Source organism: Pelodiscus sinensis, chromosome 2 (genome assembly GCF_052426305.1).
Source record: "Pelodiscus sinensis isolate ZL-2025 chromosome 2, ASM5242630v1, whole genome shotgun sequence".
In the NCBI taxonomy this organism is placed as follows: domain Eukaryota; kingdom Metazoa; phylum Chordata; order Testudines; family Trionychidae; genus Pelodiscus; species Pelodiscus sinensis.
The window spans coordinates 68,350,259-68,370,608 of record NC_143053.1 but is presented as its reverse complement, the minus strand read 5'-3'; the positions used below and the strand labels follow the sequence as shown (position 1 = coordinate 68,370,608).

General features: G+C 41.4%; 1 protein-coding gene across 6 annotated transcripts in view; it reads right to left on the bottom strand.

The window, feature by feature from the left end:
- Positions 1-20,350, bottom strand: part of RB1CC1 (RB1 inducible coiled-coil 1) — a 162,448-nt gene that overhangs the window by 49,263 nt on the left and 92,835 nt on the right. The gene's annotated exons all lie outside the window — the stretch shown is intronic.

Below are 20,350 nucleotides of genomic sequence, written 5' to 3'. Positions count from 1 at the left end.
ACAATGGAACAAACTGAGACAAAGATTAGAATACTCCAAAGCCCACTGGCTAGGGCTAACTCATGCAAAGTGGATTACCAAATTCAAATCCTTTCTCCACATCAAGCAGAAAGGGAAATCAAACCTGGACCTCTCACATGGTCAAGTGAGTGCTGTAACCATGGGCTTAAAGTTAGAAGGAAGGCTTCCTCCTCCTCCCTCCACCATTAAAAGCCAGAAAAGTTGAGGTGTTTTGCTTTGGTTTTTTGGTCAAAATTATTCGGCAGATTCATGTCTAAGTTATGAAGAAGTTTGGGCAGACCAAAAATGTATTTTTCAGAGAAGCTATTCGTTTGAAACATTTTGCCTGTCTGAAATCACTACAATTAGCTACAACTCACAAGCTTTTGTCAATCTCAGCAAAGGAGGCAAGGATTGAATAAGCAGAGACTACATTAACTTGAGGTCTGGTTCAGCCCCCCTCCCCCAAAAAAGGTTCAGGGGCCTCTACGCAGCATTGGGGAGCCTGTGCTGGCATTCCAGTCCTCTCACTGTCCCAGTGCAAGGCTGGAACATACAAAATCTACTAGGTTGGATCCTCCTAGGCCAGGGGTCTCCAACCTTTTTACACCCAAAATCACTCTTTAAATGTCAGGGCAAGTGAAGATCTACCCCATGCCTTCCCCAAGACTCCACCCCTTCCTTGAGATGCCCTCTGTTCCTCTTCTCTCCATCACTTGCTATCCCTAGCCCTTATACACTCTCACTGGATTGAGACAGGTGGTGCAGGCTCTGGGGTGGGAATAAGGGATTTGGGTGTGGAAAGGGGTGAAAGGTACAAGGACGGAATTTGGATGCAGGAGGAGGTAGAGAAAGGGATGCTGGCTCAGGGAGGGGGCTCCAGGCTGGAGAGTGTTGGGGTCAGGTGGAGAGTTGGGGTGCTGAGCAAGTCACAGGCTTGTGGATGTGAGGGTGCAGGAATTTGGGCTGGGATGTGTGAGGGGCTCAGGGCAGGGAGGTTGGGAGTATGACAAGCTCAGGACCCAGATGTGCCTTGTGTGTCTATAGCAGGAGTGTTGTGGTAGAAAACTGAGGATGGGGGTGGGGGTGCAGGAGTTTGGCAATGAGAGGGGCTCAGGACAGGGGGTTCCAGTGTAGGATAGGCTCAGATTTGGGGTCTGGTGTGTGTGTGTGTGTGTGTGTGCAGGAGTGTTATGATGTCGTGGCCAGAGTGTTATGATGTCGTGATGCTTGGGCCCAATTGGGAGCTTGTTAGCCAGGCTTCATTTTTAAATAAAACTTTGTCAAAAACAAAAGGTTTCAGCATTGTCTTTATTTATGAAAGGGGCGGAGAACCTGTTTTGAGTCAGGGGTCACTGACCCACATAAAAGTCAGTCGGGGCCACACAAGTGAGATGCAAAACCAAACCAAAACAAAACCAAACCCCTCTCAATCCCGCCCCCCCTCCCCCAAGCCTCACTACCGTGGCCCCAGCTGTGCTGGTGCGATACGGGACAGGGTGGAGGGGCAGATGGGAGGGTGCTGGTGGGGGCAGGGTGCTGGGGCAGGGCACTGTGGATTGCTGGTGTAGGGGAAAGGGTGCTGGGGCAGGGGACTGGTGGGTGCTGGTGATCCAGGTGGAGGAGACAGGTACAGCTAAGGCCAGTACCTGGGGATCCTGCAGCTGGGCGCCAGGTCCAGGTCTCAGGAAGCACGTGTGCTGCTCCCTCCTCCCCAAACAGCCGGCATGTTTCTTGAATAGACGTGTCTGTCGTGCGCTGGCAACTTCCGCCCTGTGCAGGAAGGCAGCAGGGGAGAGAGGTAGGAAGAGTAGGAGTCCCAGGACTGTGCCAGCACCAACTGCTCAGGAAGCATGTGTGCTCTGCTCTTCTGCTCCCCATGGCAGCACCGGCTTCCTGAGCAATTGGAGCTGGCAGTCCTGGGACTCCTACTCCTCCCCCGCCCAGGAAGGCAGCAGGGAGAAGGAAGTCCCCGGTGCACGACAGACCCATCCTTTCCAGCTGTACGCCAGCTAATTTGGGCAGGGGAAGAGCAGCCCACGCACTTCCTGAACCCCAGATGTAGCACGCAGCTGCAGGACTTCCCCCTCCCACTCCGCAGGAAACCAGAGCTACTTCCATTGTCGCTGGAGGTAGTATCAGAAGGGGCGGCTTCTTGGAGGTGGGGGGAAACGGGGAAGGCCCGAATGCCTCACAATCGACTGGTTGAGCTCCTCTGATGGACCAGTTGATCACAATTGACAGGTTTGGTGACCATGGCCATAAGCTTTAGTGTGGGAGGGGAATGTGAGCAGTCTCTTCCTCCTTCTCAGATGGGAGCCAGATCAGTGAGGGATTTTGTTTTTGTTTGTTTTTAAACTTCTCACTAGTGTGCGGCCTCCAATTAATTTTGCTGTGAGTCAGTGGCCACCTCCCCAAAAAAGGCTCCCCTCCCTTAACACAGGTCAAAGTTGAGCCACAAAATTAGGGCCTATGCCTTTTCTTCTGTGGATACCTAAAATACTTTATTCTCCAGGACTAGCAGCTATCAATCACTCAATTCACCCTCATGATTTACTGGATTATTCAGAGGTTTTCCAGTGCTGTCATTCTAAGGGCTGCTTTTGTTGTACTATATACAGTAAACTTCCGATAATCCGGCACCTTTAGGACCCAGGGGGTACTGGATTATCAGAAATGCCAGACTACTGGAAGGGGTGGCTATGAGAGGTCTGGAGTGGGGTGGGGGAGGATGCCACCCCAGAGCCCTCATAGCGCCCCCTTCCGATAGTCCGGCTCTGCCCCTGGCGTCCCCGATTCAGCCGCTGCTGGTCAGTTTCAGCAGCGGCTGAATTGGGGACACCTGGGGCAGAGTAGCTGCGGTGCTGCCAGGTTGGTCCAGTAGCGCTGCCCCTTAGCGCTGCGAGACCAACCTGGCAGCACCCCACCTGCTCTTGGGGACGCCTGGGACAGAGCAGCTGGGGGTGCTGCTGGGTGGGTCCTGCAGTGCTGAGGAGCAGTGCTACAGGACCAACCATGCAGCACCCTAGCTGCTCTTGGGGACACCTGGGGTGCTGCCGGGTCGGTCTGGTAGCGCCACCCCTTGGTGCTGCAAGACCAACTCGGCAGCACCCCAGCTGCTCTGTCCCAGGCGTCCCCAAGTCAGCCACTGCTGAAACTGACCAGTGGATGATTCCAGGAAGGTATCCTGACCAGCGGCTGATTCCTGCTGGAAAGGTATATCAAGTGGAGTTCCGCAGGGGTCTGTGGTTTAGGTGGCAAGGGAGGTTTAGGTTGGACATTAAAAAAAAGTTCCTAACTGTCAGGGTGGTTGTAGAATCTCTATCTCTGGAGATATTTAAGAGTAGGTTAGATAAATGTCTATCAGGGATGGTCTAGACAGTATTTGGTCCTGCCATGAAGGCAGGGGACTGGACTCGATGACCTCTCAAGGTCCCTTCCAGTCCTAGTATTCTATGATTCTATGTTAAGAGCAAGGCATTTCAAATTTAAAGAGATAAATTTAAAAAACTGAAAAAAAGAACAAAATATTTTATAAAAAAGTATAAATTCTGTACCACTACCGCAGGTATTAGGATTGTTTAGAAATAGTGATCATAACGTAATAATATCCCTGTAGATGGAAAAACACCTCAGCACCCAAGCACTGTGGCATTTTGTTTTCAAAAGGGGAACTACACAACAATGAGGAGGTTAAACAAAAATTAAAGGTACAGTGACCAAAAGTAAAATCCCTGCAATCTGTAAGGAAACGTCAAAGATACCATAATAAAGGCCCAATTTAAATGTATACCCCAAATTAAAAAACACAGTAAGAGAAAAAAAAAAGTCTCTCAGTGGCTTAACAAAAGAAGTTTTGGGAGATACAAAGGCTCGTTTAAGAAGTGGAAGTTAAATCCTAGTGAGGAAAATAGAAAGGAGCAAAAACTGTCAAATTAAGTGTAAAAATCATATATATAGTAGCCCAATGTCTGTGACTCTGTAACGCTGTAGCATTACAGATTCACCTCTAGGGGGTGCTGCTGCCTCGCGCCATGGCACTCAGCTGAGTTCTACACCGCTTCGCCAGGCTGCTGGGCAGGGAACAAGTGGCACAAGCAGCTGTTTAGGCTCTGCGCTCCCCGCGCTGCATGAGGAGTGTGTAGCTCAAACACCCGCTTGTGCTGCTTGCCCCCGCACGGGGAGCGCGGAGCCCAAACAGCCGTTTGGGCTCCGCAGTCCCCCGAATGAGAGACAGGAGGGGGAGGAGAAGAGAAAGGAAGAGTGAGACAGAGGAGGGGGAGAAGAGAAAGAGAGACGGAGAAAGAGGCAGGAGGTGGAGGAGAGCTGGGGGGAGGAGGCAGGAGGAGGGAGAGAGAGACAGACATGGAGGAGAGTCCTGAAAAACCCTGTTGTATGACATGTTATTAGCTAGTATAATAAGAAAAGCCAAAAAGGAGTTTGAAGAGCAGTCAGTCAAAAACTCAAAAAGTAATAGCAAAATGTTTAAGTACATCAGAAGCAGGAATCCTGCTAAACAACCAGTGGGGCCACTGGACAATTGAGATGCTAAAGAAGCACTCAAAGATGATAAGGTCACTGTGGAAAAAAGGAAATGAATTCTTTACTTTGGCCTTCACAGCTCAGGATATTAGGGAGATTCCTAAACCCAAGCCATTTTTTTTAGGTGACAAATCTAAGGAATTATCCCAGATTGAGGTGTCATTATAGACTCACAGACTTTAAGGTCAGAAGGGACCATTATGATCATTAGAGGAGGTTCTGGAACAAATTGATAAACTTAACAGTAACAAGTCCCTGGGACCAGATGGAATTCACTCAAGAGTTCTGAAAGACCTCAAATGTGGAAATGCGGAACTATTAACTGTGCTTGTAACCTATCTTAAATCAGCTTCTATACCTACTGACTGGAAGATAGCTAATATAACACCAATATTTAAAAGGTCTCTAGAGGTGATCTTGGCAACTACAGACAGGTAAGTCTAATGTCAGTACCAGGCAAATCAGTTGAAACTATAGTAAAGAAAAAAATTGTCAGACATAGATGAACAGAATTTGTTGGGGGAAAGTCAATATGGTTTCTGATAAGGGAAATCATACTTTACTAATCTACCAGAGCTCTTTGGGGGGGGGGGGGTCCATAAGCATGTGAATGTCTATACGCATGTGGACAAGGGGATCCAGTAGATATAGTGTACTTCAATTTCCAGAAAGCCTTGTACAAAGTCCCTCTCCAAAGGCTCTTAAGTAAAATAAGCTGTCATCGGATAAAAGGGAAGATCCTCTCATGGACTGATAACTAGTTAAAAGACAGGGAACAAAGGGTACGAATAAATGGAAAGTTTTCCGAATGGAGAGAGGTAAACTAGTGGTGTCCCCCAAGGATGCATACTGGGACCAATCCTATTCAACTGATTTATAAGTGATCTGGAGAAAGGGGTAAAAAGTGAGGAGGCAAAATTTGCAGATGCTATTAAACTGCTCAAGATAGTTAAGACCAAAGCAGAGTGTCAAGAGCTTCAAAGGGATGTCACAAAACTAAGTGATTGGGCAACAAAATGGCAAATGAAAGTTAATGTTGATAAATGTAAGGAAATACAAATTTTAAAAAATAATCCCAACTACACATAGACAATGATGGAGACTAATTTAGATATAACCCCTCAAGAGAGAGATCTTGGAGTCAGTGTGGATAGTTCTCTGAAAATATCCATTCAATGTGCAGTCAAAAAAGCAAACAGAATGCCAGGAATAATTGAAAAAGGGATAGATAATAATACAGCAAATATTGTATTGCCTCTATATAAATCCATGATATGCCCATTTCTTGAATACTGTGTACAGAACTTTTCAGCTTAGAAAAGGAGACCAAGGGGGACATGATAGAGGTCTATAAAATCATGATTGGTGTGGAAAAAGTGAAGAAAAAGTTATATACTTGTTCCCGTACCATAAAAACTAAGGGGTCACCAAATGAAATTGATAGGTAGCAGGTTTAAAACAAACAAAAGGAAGTTTTTCTCCATGCAGTGCACAGTCAACCTGTGGAACTCCTTGCCAGAGGCTGTTGTGAAGACCAGGACTTTAACAGGGTTCAAAAAAGAAATAGATACATTCATGGAGGTTAGGTTCATCAATGGCTATTAGCCAGGATGGGTAAGAATGATGTCCCTAGCCTCTGTTTGTCAGAGGCTAGAAATGGATGACTGGAGAGGGATCACTTGATGATTACTTGTTCTGTTCATTTCCTCTGGGGCACCGGGCATTTGCCACCGTTGAAAGACAGGCTACTAGGCTAGATGGATCTTTGGTCTGACACAGTATGGCCACTCTTATGTTTTAAGTATTATTAAAAAAATTCTTCATCCTAGGTCAAACTTCTTTTCAAATAACTTATTATACATTGCACTTTATACCTTTAATGTATAACAAGCATCCCTTTAAAAAAGCAGACATTTTTCAGAGACTGTTGCCCTTATAACTGATATTTTTTAGGTCTCCATGTTGCAAAAAATTTCATGAAGATGGATACTTATGCCTACATAGAGATCTCTGTGGGATTAGGGATCTAGTAAAGTTACCACTGCCTGCAGGGATGTGTTCAGTAGAAAAATATAGTAGGACAGTTAAAATTCCTCTGCTGCTATTTTCTGCCCTCCACTGGTTCATTTTCAGAAGATTATCTTCAACTATAAATGCTAGAAACTAAATGGAAACCTAGCACTCTGCAGAAACTTGTTATGATACAAGCACTTGTAATTATTAAACATAGGCTGGGCATAGGAGAGCCTTGACTTATATTGACAACAGCGATATCATCTGTAGATTCACTAGCACCAAACATAAAATTACCAGGTTGTCAAGTCTTCAAGCAACGTGGCACAATTCCAAGTGGAAATTAAAAGAATAATACAATTAGGTATATTAAAGAATTTTCATGAATCTCTTCTGCATTTGGCCATTGTCTGAAGTAGTATGCTATACTTGTGTGTTCCAGGAGGCAATTCCTTTATTCCCATTCAATATGGTCTTTTCAGCAATGAACAAATGAGGTGATTTACATATTTAAAAAAGGGGAAAAAGACTCCAAGAAGAAACACCACTGTTCTTAAAGGAATTGTCCCATATTTGACACTATTATCAAACATCTTTTCCTTTGGAGTTAAATGGCAATGTATGTCATTTCATTCAGTAAAACCTATAAAAAATGTTACAGAACCCCTGCTGCAGTGACAAGTATTAGGATTCACAACAGATGCTTTAAGAAATATATATCAGCAACACTTAAATATGTTTAATATTGGCCAAACCAGAAACATGTTTTAATGAACATGAGCCGGTATTGATGTCAGAGTGAGCACAGTAAATATCACTTCAAAGACATCTAAGGTTATGAGGTCCAAGTGATTTCAGAAATCTAAAATTTAAAAGAATGTAGTTATCTTAACACCATATTTTAGGTAAGACAAAGCATCTCAAAAATTAGTTCAATTCAAAGGCAAGTAATTATTATTCCAAATTTGTATGGTACATCCCAGGCATGCATGATGAAGAGACACGTGGTCTCTTTTCTAAATTGAAAAACAAACAAACAAAAAACCCAGAGGCACTGGGAAAAACAGAAGGAGGAAGGGAAGGAGAAAAAAAAAGAGTATACAATAAGGTTACCAGGTTAATTGGTGTGCTTCATGTTAGTTATGGCATTTTAAAAAGCTTTATTTAGATATTAAAGCATAAACACACACACACTTAGCTACTGATTTTCAGACAGAATGGAAAATACACATTATATATTAAAAACTGATCAGTCAACCACACACCTCATTTGGACCTGGAAGTATGCAATCAGGCAGCAGCAGAGATTTAAAAAAGGAAAATTAAGGGAAAGTTTTTAAAAAGTCAATTTCAATTGTAAACTTTTGAAATAACTAGAAGGCTTTGTTCAGAGTTATGAACAACTTCCCTTCCCAACATGTTCCTAATTCTGAAGTTCTACTGTACAATGAATAGGATAACCTATGATACTGTAAATACTGTAGATAATTTCAGGGTTATTTAAATTTGTACATCATGCCAATGTTACGCTACTTAAATTATGTTAAAAGAATAAAACAGACATTCTACCCGGACATTTATCTAGTGCACTTGGAATAGTATTTAAAGCTATTTTTGTAGTCTCAGTATAGATGAGCCCCTTTCCTTTTTTCTACAATTTGTCTCATCAGTTTTGTCTCTGATCCTATAATTCATTGAGTATAGATGGACTGCTGACCCCACACACACACACACACACACACACACACACACACACAAAATCACAGGATTGGAACCTGGTAAAAACCTTGGTAGCAGTAAAAAGACTGAAAAATAATAAATATCTGGTCTGAACTCAGAAGATACTTGTGGTGGAATATCTTTATAGGAATATTGAAATTCACCTCTCAGTTTGGGTACGTCTAGACTACAAGCTTCTTTCAAAAAAAGAGTGTCTAGACTACAAGCAGATTTTTTTAAAATGCGAGCCGCTTTTTCGAAAGAGAGTCTAGATGCTCTTTCGAAAAAGCACACTTTGCATTCAATAGCGCCTTTTTTCAAAAGTACTTTCGAAAAAAGGCGTTATTCCTCGTAAAATGAGGTTTACCGTGATCGAAAACAATGCCGCGTTCTTTCGATTTACTTTCGAAAGAACGCGGCTGCAGTCTAGAAGCAGGTGAAGTTTTTTTGAAAAAAAAAAAGGATACTTAAAAAAACCAAAAACCCTGTAGTCTAGTCACACAGTCTAGAGCAATGAGCCAATCTAAAGCTGACAGAGAGAGAATGATTAGAAGACCGTTCAAGTTTCCTGATGTGTCTTGAGGAATAGAAGCAAAATTTCATTTCAAGAGTTCAGAAGTACTCTTTCTAGAACATCTGTACTCAGTAGAGCCTGTACTTTTATTATTATTATTATTATTATTATTTTAAATAGCCCTTTGTGGGAAGGATTCCTTAAAAAAAAAAGGAGGAAGTGGAGGGGCTGGCATGAAGGCGTTATATATTGGATTGATTTTTCTTGATCGTACCCCAAACCCATCTGTCCAAGGCAATAGTTGTCTATGCATCATAAAATTTGGAAAGAAGATTTCTACAGCCATAGATTAGGATACTTCTCGATTAAGACATCAAACCTAAGGCCTGGCATTTGATAAGAAAGATGTGACCAAGGCGTTTTCTCTTTATATGAGGTTCTTACAATTTTTCCTCTCATGTCTGCAAAAGATGATTACTGTTGAGGGCACTACTAGTAGTAAGGCTGCCTCCTCTGGTTTCTACTGCAAGAAGAATGTGAAATCTATTGCCTGTGATATCTGAAAGCAGATAGACATCCTGTTTCTGTAAAGAGATGCAAGTCCTAGCTACCTTCTGTGGACTGAGTCTCTTAGTTTTTCCAGTAATTCACCTATTTTTGCATTAAATAGACCAGTGATTCTCAGGCAGGGGTCTCAAGTCTCCTTGAGGGTCCTGAGTAGTCTTGAGGAGGTCCATCAAACAGGGCCAAAGTTAGAAAGCTGGGACAAGGCAGAAAGCCAAAACCCTGCCCCATTGGGTTGAAGATAAATGGACTAACTTTGCACAGGCCCCTGTAGTATGGGTCTCCAGGTAATTCTCCTGTTTGCTAGCTACCCACCAATACCGCGCTTGCTTTTATATTCAAAATCAGTTGTGGCACAGGTGGGCCATGAAGTTTTTATAGCTATAAAACTCCTAAAAGGGAGATCAGACATCTCTCATATCTGAAATCTAGCCATAACCACCTGGTAGCTAGCTATGTGCACATTTGGGCCATGTGATGTGGAAGAGTCAACAGTGTGCCCTTGTAGCCAAGAAGGCTAACTGCATATTGGAGTGCATTAGTAGAAGCAATGCCAGCAGATCTAGATAAGCGATTATTCCCTATTATTCTGCACTGGTGAGGTCCAGAATAGTGTGTCCAGTTCTGAGTCCCCCATCGCAGAAAGGATGTGGCTGCATTGGAGAAAGTTTAGCAGAGGGCAACAAAAGTGATCGGGGGCTGGAGCACATGACTTATGAGGAGGGTGAGGGACTTGGGCTTACTGAGTCTATTGAAGAGAAGAGTGAGGGGGGATTTAATAGCAGCCTTCAACTACTTGAAGGGAGATTCTAAAGAGGACGGAGAGAGGCTGTTTTCTGTGGTAACAGATGATAGAATGAGGAGCAATAGTCTCAAGTTGCAATGGAGGAAGTCTAAATTTCTGACCAGGAAATCAAATTCCCTCCCCCATCCCATCCCATCCCACCCCACCCCACCGCCCACACTTTTATCTATGGCTGAAAACTTGATCTATACCTTGCATTGTTGCAGTTATAACTGAAATGGCAGAGTGTGCAGACAAAAACAAGAAAATCCCTCCTACTCGATTTGATATAATTTGTTGGCTTTTTAAAAGGCTGATTGTTGGTTTGGACCAAAGAGACTCTGCCAGTTGCCACAGACCTTCCATATAAGCAAGGAGACTTTTTGCCTTGGCAGTAGATACCAGAATATCATACACTGGAAATGAAATCTACAAAAGCTACCGATGACAATTTTAAAGTCAATGCAATCCTATCAACAAATTCATAAAATTGAATTGCATTCTAAGGCTGATGATACTGTTGCTGTCCCTATATTATCGTCTAGAGAGATGCTACTGTGTCTCTCTGCATTGTCATGTAGAAAGCCAACCTGTAAAGTTCCCTATTGATAATCCTCTTCGGGGAAGATCTCCTATTTTAAATGAGGGCAAGGGAAATTCTATAACTCTCTGATCAATACTCTGCGGGCTTTAATCTTTCAAATCCATAGATTGCAGTGAAGATGGTCTGGCACCCACAAGTTTGACCTTCTAAGCTGGTAAGAGAAGAGAGAAGGACTCGTATAGTCAGGCCATCCAGGGAGGAATAGGCCATTCCTGCCAGTTTCTCCAATCTGGTATCATATGCCCAAAGAATATACCTGCAATCCGACATTATCCTGAGCATGAACACTTTGCTTGGGAAAAGGCTGTCTCTTTGGCAAAATCCTGGGATGTGAATCAGTCTCTGATTGTGGATCCAAAGCCAACAATAAGATCCACAATGGAGAGATGCTATACCCAGAAGGCGGAGAAAAGTTCTTCACTAGAGGCATTGTAGAGGTTTGAAGTGGTGGTAGTAGTAATGACTTCAAGGATCTCGCTCGGTACTTTTCACCTTAGTTTTTGTGGGGCAGAAAATGCAATCTGACTGGACCCAAAGAAGAGTGAAAATGTGAACAAATTTGAGATGTATCCTCTACTGCATGTTGCTTTTGCCTTAATGGATCTGAAGGTCTCATCTTCAGATCTGTATTCTTGAATCCATCTTGAGTCTTTAGATTTCAGATTCACTGTGTACCCTGGATTAAGAGGACTGGCATACAACACAAACTGATTGAGCTAATTGCAACCATATTACATGCATATGCAGCCATCGTGTATTAGCAGGTTAATTTAAAAGCAGGTTTTTGGAAGCAAGATCAAAATTACTAGCTGTCAGTTTCTGCTAAACAGAATGGGGTAAAAGGGAAAACAAGTCAACAACTGATACCAAAAGAAGGTAAGTAGATGGAAAACATTGCATTTGAGCACCTTGATTAAGACTATTTGGAATATTTGTTGAAACATTTTATCCAAATTTAGAAAACTTAATTTCTGGACCCAGAAAGATGATAAGTAACAGTTAATATGCATTTCTTAGAATCAAAAAATTCTGGAACCGGAAGGGACCTCAAGAGGTCATCAAGTGCAGTCCTGTGCCCTCACGGCAGGACCAAGCACCATCTAGACCATCCCTGACAAGTGTCTGTCTAACCTGCTCTTAAATATCACCAGTGATGGAGATTCCACGACCCCCCAACCCCCGCCAAAGCAACTTTTTCCAGTGTTTAACCACCCTGACAGGAAGTTTTTCCTAATGTCCAACCTAAGTCTCCCTTGCCACAATTTAAGCCCATTGCTTCTTGTCCTATCCTCACAGGTCAAGGAGAACAATTTGTCTCTCTCCTCTTTGTGACACCCTTTTAAGGTACTTGAAAACTGCTATCATGTCCCTGTCAGTCTTCTCTTTCCTAAAGTACACAAACCCAAGTCTTTCAGTTTTCCCTCATAGCTCATGTTTAATCATTTTTGTTGCTTTTCTCTGGACTTTTTCCAATTTCTCCACATATTTCTTAAAATGGGGTGCCCAGAACTGGACACAATACTCTAAGGCCTAATCAGTGCAGAGTACAGTAGAAGAATTACTTCTTCTGTCTTGCTCACAACACTCCTGTTAATGCATCTCAGAATCAGGTTTGCTTTTTTTGCAACACTGTCACATGTTGGCTCATGTTTAATTTGTGGTCCACTATGACCCGTAGATCCCTTTCTGCAGTACTCCTTCCTAGACAATCACTTCCCAGTCTGTATGTGTGAAACTGATTGTTCCTTCTTAAGTGGAATACTTTGCATTTTTCCTTATTATGCTTCATCCTGTTTACCTCAGACTATTTCTCCAGTTTGTCCAGATCATTTTAAGTTATGATCCTATCCTCCAAAGTACTTGCAACCCCTCCCAGGCTCGGTATTATCAGCAAATTTAATAAGCATACTCTCTATGCCAATATATAAATATTGAACAGAACCAGTACCAAAACTGACCTCAGAGGAACCTCACTTGTTAAACCCTTCCAGCATGACTGTAAACCATTAATAACTACTCTCTGAGAATGGTTGTCAAGCCAATTATGTATGCGCCTCATAGTAGCCCCATCTAGGTTGATTTCCCTAGTTTATTGATAAGAAGATCATGTGAGACTGTATCAAATGCTTTACTAAATTCTAGGTATAGCACCTTCCCTGTTTCTCTCTTAAATACAAAAATATTATCTTGTTCTTATTTCCCTTTTTATAGATGGGCACTATTCTTTGCCCTTTTCCAGTCTTCTGGAATCTCTCCTAACTTCCATGACTTTTTAAACATGACAGCTAAAGGCTACCTCTTCTATCAGCTCCTTGAGTATTCTAGGATGCATTTCATCAGCCCTAGTGACTTGAAGACATCTAAGTTTTCTGAGTAATTTTTAATTTGTTCATTTTTTATTTTAACTTCTAAACTTACCCCATTTCCACTAGCTGTCACTATATTAGGCATCCTGTCACCAAACTTTGTTTTGTTTTAAACCTGCTACATACTAATTTCATGTGGTGACCTCTAGTGCTTATGTTATGGGAACCCTCTGTAGCTTTGCCTTTTAAATGTAGTAAGAGTCACCCGGCTCTTACTACATTTAAGAGCAGAGGCACAGCTTGTGGGATGGAGCACGAGCCAGGACAGTTGAGTCCTAGCCCATGCCGGGGTTCCCCACTGTGTCTCTGCCTTACTAAATTTAAAAAGCAGAACTGCAGCAGGGTCCCATGCTCTGCCTCTTAAAAGGTAACCCCACTGAGGCTCAGCAGTTTCCCCCCTTATCAACTAGTTGATGGAAATTCCATCAACTACTCAATTAGCTGATTAAATGCAATTTAAGAGCCTTATTGGATACTGGAATTCCTGTGGTAGTGGACTTGGTACAAGCACCAAAGATGTTGCAAAAGATGTTGTGTGAGGCACTGATGTTGCTACCAAGTGGGTCAAGGATTTGATTGAAGCTAGTGATATGGTAGCAGTAGTAGTCATCAGTAGTATACCCTTTACTACTGAGCTATGAAGTCTTAGCACATTTCATGGGTATGGGTCCTAAAGTATTTGGAGCTTCGCTAGCATTCTAGGCTGATGTCTCTGGTGACCAGATCATCTTCTTTGATAAGTAACTCTTTGTTTTGCTCCTCTTATCCCCTTCCTTATATTTTGACTGGGAAGCTCTCAGTACCAGTGGTTTGGCTATCAGTACATCAGTAAGGGAAACTACTGGAGATGGATATTTTAATTCCATCTTCCCCTTGGAAGCTCTCAGTGACTGATGTCACTGACAAAAGTGAAGGGGACCTGTAAGGGGCAATTCTCTGTCATTTGATCAGAAGCTGGTTTCAAGGCATGCTCCTTTGTTAGAAATCTACATTTTATTTCTCTGTTCTTCTCCGATTGCCTTTTAAAAGAAGAGAAGATCTTCTACTTATTGGGAACGTGATAGTCCCAAACAATGAATGATTAGTGCTCATCACTAACAGGTTTGGCATCTCCACAAGAGAGGCATCTTTTAAAGCCTGGGGAACTCATTATCTCTGACAGCATTTGTTCCAGCCCCTCAACTAAAAGGGAGGGAATTTTTTTTAAAGAAAAATAAAAAGGGGGAACATAAATTACAATAACTGTGAAGTACTAAACTAGTACTACTGAGAGTTATCTATAAAGCTTAACACACTAATATAAGAGGGAATAGTCACACAACAAGCAAGAACATGACAGACTGTTTGTGGCCAAAGGCTACTGAGAAGCAACTCAGGCTGGTTTGCCCACACAGCAACCTTGTACCTCTAGGTGTGGGGTACTAGGACAGTAGGCCATGTGCAGGTGCTGACCATACACTACTACAAAAAAATCTTTAATCAAAGGTACAGGAAAACATTTGCATTTAACGTGAGGCACCCGGGGGACACTATTCAAAGAAGAATAAATGTTTCCCATCCTAAGACTGCAGCAGTTGGAAAGAACTGAAGCAGCAATGGAGCCAAAGCCTCTTTTATATGGCCATGCAATCTGAGTGTGCTCAATTGCAGTGGGAAGAAATGGGAAAGGACAAGGCGCTCCTCAAAGATACTGCTGCTATAAGCAGTGTCCCCTGAAAGATGTGTACTTGTGTGACCACTCAGGAGAGATTCAAATGCCACCCAGATAATTAGCAGAGCGCCCACGTTAGGTTTTGTGTTTCTACTGGTGGTGTACATTTGCACATGCCTCAGTACACATAAAAATCTATTCCACAGAGGGATAGAAAAAAAAAATCTGTGCTGATGGAAAACATTAGACAGAGCATTGGACTCCAAGATTCCATCATCCTATTGGACTTGAGCAACACATTGCAAGAGTGGGGATATGCAGAAAACACCTGAAGAACTGGAGACTTCATAAAAGGAATTAAAGCAACATCTAAAGGTTTCCCAGAAAGAACTGTGATAGGACACGTAGTGAAAGTTAAATCTTTCTTCGAGCAGCAGCTCACAAAGCATCTGGTCAAATTTTGAAGGACATCTAGAAAACACCAATCCTTGAAAGGAACCATACTTTGATGACTGGCAATCTCACTGTCATGAACCAAAAGGTTTTCCAGGAAATAGGGAAGACAAAGAAAACATTGGATAACTTGAAACTTGTTAACAGATAATAGCTGCAGTAAAATCTTGGACAGCTAAAAAATAAATCAGCTTGAAAGGGAACTGAAAGAGTAGTAAATCACAGTCAAAGTTATGCATTTTAATGAGGAATTATACCAGCCAGAAAACTTGATTAAGACAGGATATTTACAACATATTTCTACCCCATGTCAATCCACAGAAGTCCAGGGGAAGAGACTATATTTTTAGAGCACAATACAAAAGCCCACTGTCTTTGAGGAAAAAACTTCCTCTGAGGCTTATTTCACTCAATTCAACATCACAGCCCAAATGAATGGCTGGAGAGATGAACAGAAAGGGATTTCTAGAAGTCAGCTTGAGTGGTCCAGTTCTAATGGTACTGCAGAATTTACTTCAAAAATGATATCAGGTAATTCAGATCCAATGCAAACCCTTGATATGTGATTCACAGCCAGCAACTACTCTTATACACCCAGGAAAAAGATAAATGCTAAAAGGAGACAGAAAGGTAGACACACATCCTGAATTGGAGAACTCCTGAGACTTGTGTTCCTGTCTTACCCAGATGCTACTGAGGACTTCTAAGATAAATAGACAATGGACTAGTTTATAAAGAGACAGCTAGACTAACACATTAAGATCAGAAAAATAAGTCATTTGAAAGAAATTTGAATTGTTGCAGCAGTCCCCAAAAGAGCTAAAACTAAACAGAGTATCACAAGAGCTCACTGAAAGTCTCTCATCCACTTTGGAAAATAAGAGCCCACCAAGTCTAAAGGGCTCTACTGAGAAGTACAAGAATTAGCTCCAAAAATGGGAGTCTGACTGTTAAATATGTAATAGAATCTTGTTAAAAGTACAGGACTGATTTGAACAGAAGTTGACCAGACATTTCTAACATTAGAGTGGAGTTCCAAAACTGAATCGCCTAACTAATGATTCCCAAAGTGAGGAAAACTAGGTTTCAAAATTGGACCTCTGGAATTCAACCAAGTCTGGATAGGCAATATGGCAGATGAGATAATTGTTCTTAGTTTCATTATGATTAATAATAATAATAAATGCAGGAAAGATGTGCTACAAATTCAGTCTGTGGTTTCTTTAAAAGGTGTTGGCATGTGAAAAAATATCGGTGGGCAATTAGTTTGCAGTATACAAATTGTCTTTCCTCCAGAAGCAGAAACCGTGCTCTAGTACTTTTCCACCAGGGAAAGCATAGGGAGTGGTCGAGAACTGCTTTAAGATGTGAGGGCTCAGTGAATTTTAGTTACTAAGTGTCTTGTGGTTCTGAAACAGGAACAAATTTGTGTTCGTTTACTGAATATTTCTGACAAATAATAAAGGGCCCCAAGTAGCAAAATGTTAACCACTGGATACAAAAAAATTGTGGTATAGATGAAATCAGGAAGGGAGAACTGAATAAAAGTGAATTCCCAGAGTTTCCACTGGATTTGTCCCACTGTAGTGCTCTACATTTAAATGAGATCAAGATGGACTAAGACTTCTCACAGTTCAAAAAAGATAAAGGTTGCACTGCAATAATCCTAAACGAGACTGAGAAATCATCCCATTGAACAGCCACCTCGCCAGTAGCAGGTGCCAAGAAGAAAGAACCTTTACAGGTCACTGAGATGTTGTCTTGAGAAGGCATAACTGATAGTATCGGGAAGCCTCAACTAACCCTTAGATTTCATCCACAGCTCCAGTTAAAAAAAGATGACAGCTCTAGATTGTGTGTGTACTACAGATAATAAAATTAAATTTTAAAGGATTTTCTTATAAAATGCAATGGTGAAGGAAGTTCATTCTGATTTTCCACACTGGATCTTAAAAGAAGCAGTAGCGGCTCCAATAGATTAGAAAAAGCCTACTTTGAGAGCAGGACAATGACTGTGGCAATTTAAACTAATGACTTCCAAGCCATGTACTGTATAGCCACCTTTGGGAGGCTTAGAGAGCAGATGTGTGGCATACCTCTTTCAGTCTCTTTATTATATCTAAACTCTATCCTACTGAACACTAAAACTTTAAAAACTAATGGATACATTTCAAGTGGCGATTTTAAGGTCATCACAACCGATCTAAAACTAAACCCAAAGAAATACGAACTGTTCCAAAACAAGGCAGCCTCTCATGGAATTTCCCAACCCCCCGCCCCCCCCCCAAAAAATAAAATACTGTGGCTGTGCAAAACTTGCAACTCCCCAGGAGACTCCCACACTTACACATCTGTAGGGCACTGCTCCTATTATAGGAGGGTTATTTGTGGAATTGCCAACATGCCAAACCATCAAGTGGCCAAAAGTGTGTAATTTAGCATTTTTAGAGTTGAAAATACTCATGTATTACTCTACTTGTATTTCAAACTGGACAGACGTTGGTCAACTAAACGCAGTAGTGATATAAGAATATGAATTGCTCAAACTGGCGTTGACTTACTAGAGCAAAAATTGTAATTTCTCTCCAGAGAAATGACAAAGTCAAAAATAACACCTTGCAATGATTAATCTATAGAATACTTTTGGCACGATCTGTATGAGGAAAAAAATGTTTGACTCCAAGACAGAACAGGAAAACTTTTGTTTCTGTGGAGTTTTTTTGTTTTTTGAGATTCAGGAATGAGGAGGAACAGCTTAAGGGTTTGGAAAAACTGAGGTGTAATGATTTCATAAGTCTGGGAACAAACATGGCAACTATGATACCTTGTACAGATGGCCTTGTTGGAAGAATAATACCATAAACAAGAGAGCAAGGAATTGGCTGCTCAAATGAATGACTGTGCTAATAAAATGATGGAATTACTGGTACATTCACTGAAATAATGGAATTTGGGTAAGAGAATGGACTATTGGGTAAGGGTCTCTGAAAGAAAGGATCATAATGTAAAAATGGTGAGAAACTGGAAAAACCAAATGGCAAATGAAGACACCTTGGAATGTATCATCTCCTCAGAATGCCACAGTAAAAGGTTTCTGGTCACCATGAGAGAACTTGGAATTTAAAGATTAAATATTGTACTGGAGACAGGAAAAATGGTCAACTAGTTATACCAGATACCTTGAAAAATGAGGTACTGAGGTTGTGATGTCATTCTAAGACTACTGCTTATTTTGCATTTAAAAAAAACCCTTTGCCAAACTAAAATAATTTCTGTTGGGGAATGTAGACTGGTGCAGGAACTGTAGTGCTGAGAAAGATCCAACTAAGATAGGGAGAGCCCCCGCCCCTCCCCCAGCAGCATTATCTCATGGGTTTATCAATGAAGTGCTTTTGATGAGGTTCGGCCCTTTGCCTGTGACAAAGGCTGATATTCAATATTTGATGGAAACCCTGGAATACTTTACAAAGTGGCATGAAATTTACCTAATAAGAAACCAAGAGATCATGATGGTAGTAGAGGGTCTGATAAAAGAATTCTTCACCAGATTTGGTAACAGGGAGATACAAACAGACCAAGGGAGAAAATAAATTTTTGTAGTGTCTCACTTGCTGAAGGACACTACAAAAATGGCAATACCACCACAAATTTGATGGGATGGTGTAAAATGTTCCATTAAACCTCTATAAAACAGCACCCCAAAGGATTAGGACCAGAACAGTCCCTTCTTTTTGACAGTTTGCAGAATTTCAGTTTATGTTAGCACTCTTCATGTTTTGGTATAAGTTAAGGAACCCAGCAAACCTCTTGTACGGTGTTGTTCCTGAAGAGGAACAAAGAGATGTAGAAACCCTACAATCTAATATTGGGAAAAGCTCATGCCCTGCTCATTTTATCAGGGGAGCATTTGATAAAATGAAAAGACTTTACATCATAAATTAAATGGTGAAACTTAACAAGGGGGCCTGGTCTCTTTTCACAGCCCTAGGAAAAGAGAGGGTAAGAACAGTTGATAAACCATGGTAGGCACACATTCTGAGACATATACATGAAATGGTGCATAAAAGCATACAAACAAATCCAAAGTCATTATAAGGAGTGTATGAGACATTAACAGGGAGTTAGAACCTCAGCTTGACCCTGAAAACATAGCTGTGGGAGCTGAGGTTGGAAGAATTGCAATAATCACAGATTCCAATTAGAACAGAAGCAAGTGCCTCAGTCAGCAGAATCCATAGAAATGATAAGACTATGTTCAAGAACCCTGCTGAAAGCAACTACTTCCTATTTGGCTGAAAGGAAACCAGGTCAGAAAAGGAAACTCCAAGAAGATTTGAATGGTAGTAAAATTCATTTTGGTTGGTAATGTGAAAATGTACTAATAGAAAATACTATATAAATAAGCAAACAGTTAAACTCCTTTATTTTTTAAATGTGTTAAAAGCATTTATTTTCTTTCTGTTTGGGATAAGTCTGTTAGGGACTGAAAGTCTTAAACTGCATTGGGATGATGGCCATGCCTCAGCAGGGCAAAACTAGTATGTCTGAGGTGTTTCTCTGAAATTAGATGCAGGCAAAAGAACTAAAGATTGCTTAACGAAGTGTGCAATAGATGTAGAAGGAGAGAAAAGTTGTGATGGTGCTTTGAGGGGAGAGCAGAAGGACAGAGCTCTTTGGACTCACTGAAAAGGCACTCTTGGTGCTTGTTTCTAGCAATTAAGAGAAACAAGTCTTTGTGTACATTCTTTGTGAATGATCTGGGCTGCACCAAAGAAATACCGGATTTGTGCAATTAATTTATCCTAATGGAAACAACCCATCAAAGACCCAAATAATTGCTATCAACTCAGGCCGAAAAGGAAAGAATAAAAAATAACAGAAGAAAATAAAGACAGAGATGCAGTTGTGTTAGTCTGGTGTAGCTGAAACAAAAGACAGAACTATGTGGCACTTTAAAGACTAACAAGATGGTTTATTAGGTGATGAGCTTTCGTGGGCCAGACTATATTGAGGAAGTGGGCATGGCCCACGAAAGCTCATCACCTAATAAACCATCTTGTTAATCTTTAAAGTGCTACATAGTACTGTCTTTTGTTTCAGAAGAAAATAAAGGTATTTAAAATAAAAAAGTAAACTACTT